The sequence below is a fragment of the Lipotes vexillifer genome, unplaced genomic scaffold (assembly GCF_000442215.2).
Source record: "Lipotes vexillifer unplaced genomic scaffold, Lipotes_vexillifer_v1.1 scaffold213, whole genome shotgun sequence".
Classification (NCBI taxonomy): Eukaryota; Metazoa; Chordata; class Mammalia; order Artiodactyla; family Lipotidae; genus Lipotes; species Lipotes vexillifer.
In genome coordinates, this window is record NW_006780610.1 from 2041956 (window position 1) to 2049365 (window position 7410).

Consider the following 7410-nt stretch of genomic DNA (forward strand, 5'->3'; position numbering starts at 1 on the left):
AACACATAGCAATTGCTGTGCTTTCAGTGTCCAACACCAGGGGTGATGCTTCAAACATTTAACAACCACAATAGCACAGGCACCAACCCATCAGAACAGTTGCAGGCCAGTTGCCGGTCCTGAAAGCTCCCTGATGTGTCAGGCCAGAGGCAGAGGAGCAGGGGTGGTTCCACTTGGTGGTTCAGGAATCCAGGGAGTCCTGGTGGTGGGAGCAGGGTGGCAGGGGGTGGCAGGTGGCACTTGGGGAAGTGGCTATTTACCAACTGATGTGGAAATGTTTCGATATTATAAGGATTGGTATGTTGTTCTGGCATCGAGAAATGGGATATTTCCTGCCATATCAGTAAACAAAGGATGTCACAGTCATCAGCGATTGCAGCCCTCCAACAGGAGCTGGTGAGCCCTGAGGAAACTCAGGAAGGAAAAAATACCTGCCATCTAGCAGCCATCAGACCCCGAGGAAACTCCAGATGTGAAAACACAGGATACTGGCTCCAGATAGCTGAGGTACATATCAAAGGAATGATTTCAGTGAGCTCAGACTCGTGCATCTTCCCATATATAGAAAAGTGCTAAATTCCTTAACTTGGGATATCTGGTTCTCTTTAATTAACAATAATATTTTTTTCTTTTTTACTTAATATATCCTGGTTATCTTTTTTTAATGTTTTTTTAAATTGTGGTAAAAGTCACATAATATAAAACATACTATTTTAACCATATTTAACTGTAGAGTTCAGTGGCACTAAGTACATTCACACTGTTGTGCAACTCTCACCATCATCCATCTCTCGAATTTTTCACCTTCCTAAACTGAAACCCTGTCCCCATTAAACACTAACTCCCCTTTCCCACTCCCCACCCCCCCACTACCCCGGCCCCTGGCATCTCCCAATGTACTTTCTGACTCTATGAATTTGACTATTCTAGGTACCTTGTATAAGTGGAATCAAACAGTATTTGTCTGCTCCCAATGTATATTGAAATGCATTTTTAAGGTTAACTCAATATATGTCCTGAAAACAGATTGTACCTTCTTTTTTTTTTTTGCCCTGTGCTATACAGTAGGCCCTCACCAGCCATCTGCTTCATACATAGTAGTGTACATACATCAATGTCAATCTCCTAATCCATCCCACCCATCCCCTCCCCCTTGGTTTTCATACATTTGTTGTCTACGTCTGTGTCTCTATTTCTGTTTTGCAAATAGGTTCGTCTGTACCATTTTTCTAAATTCCACATATATGTTAATATATGATATTTGTTTTACTATTTATGACTTACTTCACTCTTTATGACACTCTCTAGGTCCATCCACGTCTCTGCAAATGGCACAGTTTTGTTGCTTTTTATGGCTGAGTAATATTCCATTGTATATACGTACCACATCTTCTTTATCCATTCCTCTGTTGATGGACATTTAGGTTGCGTCCATGTCCTGGCTATTGTAAATAGTGCTGCAATGAACATTGGGGTGAAAGTATCTTTTGGAATTATGGTTTTCTCTGGGTATATGCCCAGGAGTGGGATTGCTGGGTCATATGGTAGTACTATTTTTAGTTTTTTAAGGAAACTCCATACTGTTCTCCATAGTGGTTATATCAATTTACATACCCACCAATAGCATAAGAGGGTTCCCTTTTCTCCACACCCTCTCCAGAATTTATTGTTTGTAGATTTTTTGATGAAGACCATTCTGACCTGTGTGAGGTGGTACCTCATTTTAGTTTTGGTTTGCATGTCTCTAATAATTAGTGATGTTGAGCATCTTTTCATGTGCCTCTTGGCCATCTGTATGTCTTCTTTAGAGAAAAGTCTATTTAGGTCTTCCGCCCATTTTTGGATTGGGTTGTTTGTTTTTTGATATTGAGCTGCATGAGCTGTTTGTATATTTTGGAGATTAATCCCTTGTCAGTTGCTTTGTTTGCAAATATTTTCTCCCATTCTGAGGGTTGTCTTTTCGTCTTGTTTATGGTTTCCTTTCCTGTACAAAAGCTTTTAAGTTTCATTAGGTCCCATTTGTTTATTTTTGTTCTTATTTCCATTTCTCTAGGAGGTGGGTCAAAAAGGATCTTGCTGTGATTTATGGCATAGAGTGTTCTGCCTATGTTTTCCTCTAAGAGTTTCATAGTGTCCAGCCTTTCATTTGGGTCTTTAATCCATTTTGAGTTTATTTTTGTGTATGGTATTAAGGAGTGTTCTAATTTCATTCTTTTACATGTAGCTGTCCAGTTTTCCCAGCACCACTTATTGAAGAGACTGTCTTTTCTCCATTGTATATTCTTGCCTCCTTTGCCATAGATGAGGTGACCATAGGTGCGTGGGTTTATCTCTGGGCTTTCTATCCTGTTCCATTGATCTATATTTCTGCTTTTGTGCCAGTACCATACTGTCTTTATTACTGTAGCTTTGTAGTATAGTCTGAAGTCAGGGAGCCTGATTCCTCCAGCTCCATTTTTCTTTCTCAAGATTGCTTTGGCTATTCAGGGTCTTTCATGTTTCCATACAAATTGTAAAAATTTTTGTTCTAATTCTGTGAAAAATGCCACTGGTAATTTGATAGGGGTTGCATTGAATCTGTTGATTGCTTTGGGAAGTATAGTCATTTTCAAATACTGATTCTTCAAATCCAAGAACAGGGCATATCACTCCATCTGTTTGTGTTGTCTTTGATTTCTTTCATCAGTACCTTATAGTTTTCTGAGTAGAGGTCTTTTGCCGCCTTAGGTAGGTTTACTCCTAGGTATTTTATTCTTTTTATGACAATGGTAAATGAGATTGTTTCCTTAATTTCTCTTTCTGATCTTCTGTTGCTAGTGTATAGGAATGCAAGAGATTTCTGTGCATTAGTTTTGTATCCAGCAACTTTACCAAATTAATTGATTAGTACCAGTAGTTTTCTGGTGGTGGCATCTTTAGGATTTTCTATGTATAGTGTCATGTCATCTGCAAACAGTGACAGTTTTACTTCTTCTTTTCCAATTTGGATTCCTTTTATTTCTTTTTCTTCTCTGATTGCTAAGGCTAGGACTTCCAAAACTATGTTGAATAATTGTGGTGAGAGTGGACATCCTTGTCTTGTTCCTGATCTTAGAGGAAATGCTTTCAATTTTTCACCATTTAGAATGATGTTTGCTCTGGATTTGTCATATATGGCCTTTATTATGTTGAGGTAGTTTCACTCTATGCCCACTTTCTAGAGAGGTTTTTTTTATCATAAATGGGTATTGAATTTTGTAAAAAGCTTTTTCTGCATCTGTTGAGATGATCATACAGTTTTTATGCTTCAATTTGTTAATATGGTGTATCACATTGATTGATTTGCATATATTGAAGGATCTTGCATCCCTGGGATAAGTCTCACTTGCCCATGGTGTATGACCCTTTTAATGTGCTGTTGGATTCTTTTTGCTAGTATTTTGTTGAAGATTTTTGCGTCTATGTTCATCAGTGATATTGGCCTGTAATTTTCTTTTTTGTGTGTGATATCTTTGTCTGGTTTTGGTATCAGGGTGATGACAGCCTCGTAGAATGAGCTTGGGAGTGTTCCTTCATCTGTAATGTTTTGCAAGAATTTGAGAAGGATGGATGTTAGCTCTTCTCTAAATGTTTGATAGAATTCACCTGTGAAGCCATCTGGTCCTGGACTTTTGTTTGTTGGAAGATTTTTTTTACAGTTTCAATTTCATTACTTGTGATTGGTCTGTTCATATTTTCTATTTCTGCCTGGTTCAGTCTTGGAAGGTTGTACCTTTCTAAGAATTTGTCCATTTCTTCCAGGTTATCCATTTCATTGGCATGTAGTTGCTTGTAGTAGTCTCTTATAATCCTTTGTATTTCTGTGGTGTCAGTTGTAATTTCTTCTTTTTCACTTCTAATTTTATTTGTTTGAGTTCTGTCCCTCTTTTTCTTGATCAGTCTGGCTAAAGGTTTATCAATTTCTTTTATCTTCTCAAAGAACCAGATTTTAGTTTGATTGATCTTTGCTGTTGTTTTCTTTGTTTCTATTTCATTTATTTCTGCTCTGATTTTTATGATTTGTTTCCTTCTACTAACTTTGGGTTTTGTTTGCTCTTCTTTCTCTAGTTGCTTTAGGTGTAAGGTTAGGTTGTTTATTTGAGATTTTTCTTGTTTCTTGAGGTAGGATTGTACTGCTATAAACTTCCCTCTTAGGGCCGCTTTTGCTGTATCCCATAGGTTTTGGGTTGTCGTGTATTCGTTGTCATTTGTTTCTAGGTATTTTTTGATTTCTTCTTTGATTTCTTCAGTGACTTCTTGGTTATTTAGTAGTATACTGTTTAGCCTCCATGTGTTTGTGTTTTTTACGGTTTGTTTCCTTGTAATTGATTTCTAATCTCATAGCATCGTGGTCGGAAAAGATGCTTGACATGATTTCAATTTTCTTAAATTTGCCGAGGCTTGATTTGTGACCCAAGATGTGATCTGTCCTGGAGAATGTTCCATGTGCACTTTAGAAGAAAGTGTTTTCTGCTGTTTTTGGATGGAATGTCCTATAAATATCAATTAAGCCTATCCGGTCTAATGTGTCATTTGAAGCTTGTGTTTCCTTATTAATTTTACGTCTGGATGGTCTGTCCATTGGTGTAAGTGGGGTGTTAAAGTCCCCCACTATTATTGTGTTACTGTCGATTTCCCCTTTTATGGCTGTTAGCATTTGCCTTATGTATTGAGGTACTCCTATGTTGGGTGCATAAGTATTTATAATTGTTATATCTTCTTCTTGGATTGATCCCTTGATGATTATGTAGTGTCCTTCCTTATCTGTTCTAAGAGTCTTTATTTAAAGTCTATTTTGTCTGATATGCGTATTGCTACTCCAGCTTTCTTTTGATTTCCATTTGATGGAATATCTTTTTTCACCCCCTCACTTTCAGTCTGTATGTGTCCCTAGGTCTGAAGTGGATCTCTTGTAGACAGCATATATACAGGTCTTGTTTTTGTATCCATTCGGCCCGTCTGTGTCTTTTGGTTGCAGCATTTAATCCACTTACATTTGAGGTAATTATTGATATGTATGTTCCTATTACCATTTTCTTAATGGTTTTGGGTTTGTTTTTGTAGGTCCTTTTCTTCTCTTGTGTTTCCCACTTAAAGAAGTTCCTTTAGCATTTGTTGTAGAGCTGGTTTGGTGGTGCTGAATTCTCTTAGCTTTTGCTTGTCTGTAAAGCTTTAGATTTCTCCATCGAATCTGAATGATATCCTTGCTGGGTAGAGTAATCTTGGTTGTAGGTTTTACCCTTTCATCACTTTAAATATATCCTGCTGCTCTCTTCTGACCTGCTGAGTTTCTGCTGAAAAATCTGCTGATAACCTTATGGGGATTCCCTTGTATGTTATTTGTTGCTTTCCCTTGCTGCTTTTAATATTTTTTCTTTGAATTTAATTTTTGTTAGTTTGATTAATATGTGTCTTGCCATGTTTCTCCTTGGGTTTTTCCTGTATGGGACTCTCTGTGCTTCCTGGACTTGGGTGGCTATTTCCTTTCCCATGTTAGGGAAATTTTCGACTATAATCTTTTCAAATATTTCCTCAGACCCTTTATCTTTCTCTTCTTCTTCTGGGACCCCTATAATTTGAATGTTGATGTGTTTAATGTTGTCCCAGAGGTCTCTGAGACTGTCCTCAGTTCTTTTCATTCTTTTTTCTTTATTCTGCTCTTCAGCAGTTATTTCTACCATTCTATCTTCCAGCTCACTTATTTGTTCTTCTGCCTCAGTAATTCTGGTATTGAGTCCTTCTAGTGTATTTTTCATTTCAATTATTGTGTTGTTCATCACTGTTTGTTTGTTCTTTAGTTCTTCTAGGTCCTTGTTAAACATTTATTGTATTTTCTCCATCCGTGCCTCCATTCTATTTCCGAGATCTTGGATCATCTTTACTATCATTACTCTGAATCTTTTTCAGGTAGATTGCCTATTTCCTCTCCATTTATTTGGTCCTGTAGGTTTTTACCTTTCTCCTTCGTCTGTAACATATTTCTCTGTCATCTCTTTTTTGTTGATGGGTGGAGCTGTGTTCTTGTCTTGCTGGTTGTTTGTTCTGAGGTGTCCAGCCTGGAGTTTGCAGGCAGTTGGGTGGAGCCAGGTCTTGGTGCCAAGATGAGGACCTCTGGGAGAGCTCATACCTATTAATATTCCCTGGGACCTGAAGTACTCTGTTATTCCAGCAGCTTGGACTCAGCACTCCCACCACAGGGGCTCAGGCCCAACCCCTGGCCTGGGAACCAAGACCCCGCAAGCCATGCAGCGGGGAAAAAAAAAAACCCAAAAGACAAAACAGACAACAAAAAAGAGCATAATGGTAACAAAGCATAAAAAATAAAATAAAATTAGAAAAGTAAAATTGAAACAACAAAACACAACAGCAAAAAAAAATTAGAAAAAAATTGGAAAAATATTAAAATAAATTAAAAATTAAAATTCCCTGGTGCCTTTGCTATTAGCGTCCTTGCCACCATGGTGAGCTACATCCAACCCCTGCCTCCCCAGGAGGGCCTCCAAGACCTCTAGGTAGGTCTCTGAACCTGCTGTGTCAGCACCACCTCTGCGTGTGTTCCTTTCACCAGTGTCTGCCCCTGAAGCTGACCTGGAGCGCATGTGCCCTCACAGGCTGGCTGGGCCGCTGGCTTCCATGGGTGTGTCTGCAGGGGCCAGCACAGCTGGAGGAGGCTTTGGAGGCGGGTGGTGCTCGGCCCGCCTGGACCCGCGTGGCCCATGGAGGCTATGGGGGGGTGGCAGTGCTCAGGTCCACTGGGACCCACACGGCCAGAGGAGGCCTTGGCAGGGGTGGGACTCAGGCCTGGGACCCGTGTAGCCAGAGGAGGCTTTGGCGGGGGTGGGCAAAAATAATCTTTTGATGTTCCCTACTCCTGCCCTTTGTTGCAAAACTCCAATATATCCTAGCTCCCCCCTCACCTCCTTGGAGCAGTTCTATCATGGCTACTTGAGATGCTGCCTCCTGGGTTTAAAGTCCTAAAAATTCCCACTGAATTGTTAGCACAAGTTCATGTGCCCGATGCACAGTGAAGCCAAACAAACTGAAACATCGGAGTTTGGAGCAGAGAAAGGTTCATTGCAGGGCCATGCAAGGAGACAGGTGTCTCATTCCCTAAAAAGCCCCGAGCTCCCGGAAGGGTTTTGGCAAAGCATTTTTAAAAGCAGGTGAGGGGGCTTCCCTGGTGGCGCAGTGGTTGAGAGTCCGCCTGCCGATGCAGGGGACGCGGATTCGTCTGGGAGGATGCCAAGTGCCGCGGAGCGGAGCGGCTGGCCCCGTGAGCCATGGCCGCTGAGCCTGTGCATCCGGAGCCTGTGCTCTGCAACAGGAGAGGCCGCAGCGGTGAGAGGCCCGTGTACCGCAAAAAACAAACAAACAAACAAACAAAAAGACAAG